Source organism: Triticum aestivum, chromosome 2D (genome assembly GCF_018294505.1).
Source record: "Triticum aestivum cultivar Chinese Spring chromosome 2D, IWGSC CS RefSeq v2.1, whole genome shotgun sequence".
NCBI lineage: Eukaryota > Viridiplantae > Streptophyta > Magnoliopsida > Poales > Poaceae > Triticum > Triticum aestivum.
In genome coordinates, this window is record NC_057799.1 from 611900940 (window position 1) to 611901593 (window position 654).

The following is a 654-nucleotide window of genomic DNA, read 5'->3' on the forward strand; positions in this document are numbered from 1 at the left end:
ACAGCATGTTCGGCCGCAGGATTACTTACGTGGGTATCTGGACGATTGCAGTTGAGACCCGCATCCTCGGTGGTGTCCGGATACTTTACTCGTGATCCGAAGAACAATCCATACATCTCTTCGAGCGTCACGTCGAAGAATTGCTGAATAGTTCGCGGTCCTTCCGGGTTGAACTCGCACATACGGAGAGATCGACGCTGGCATGGCAGGACCCGACGAACTAGCATAACTTGCATTACCTTGACAAGACTGCCATCTCTCTTGAGGAGATCTCAGATGCGACTCTACAATGTCGGCACGTCATTAACTGCCCCCCAGTCCGGCCCCTTGTTGACCCATGACACCAGTTGTGGCGGGGGGGGGGGGGGGCGAACGGAAGGCGGGGGCAGCTACCCACTTAGTACTTCGGGGAGCTATGATGTAAAACCACTCCCGCTGCCATAAGTTGGACATCTCTGGGAAAGAACCCTTTGGCCATGGAGCATCGGCGCCTTTGCTTATTATGGCACCTCCGCATTCTGCGTGTCGCCCATCGATCATCTTCGGCTTGACATTGAAGGTCTTGAGCCATAAGCCGAAGTGTGGGGTGATGCGGAGGAAGGCCTCACACACGACGATGAATGACGAGATGTGAAGGATGGAATCCGGAGCTAG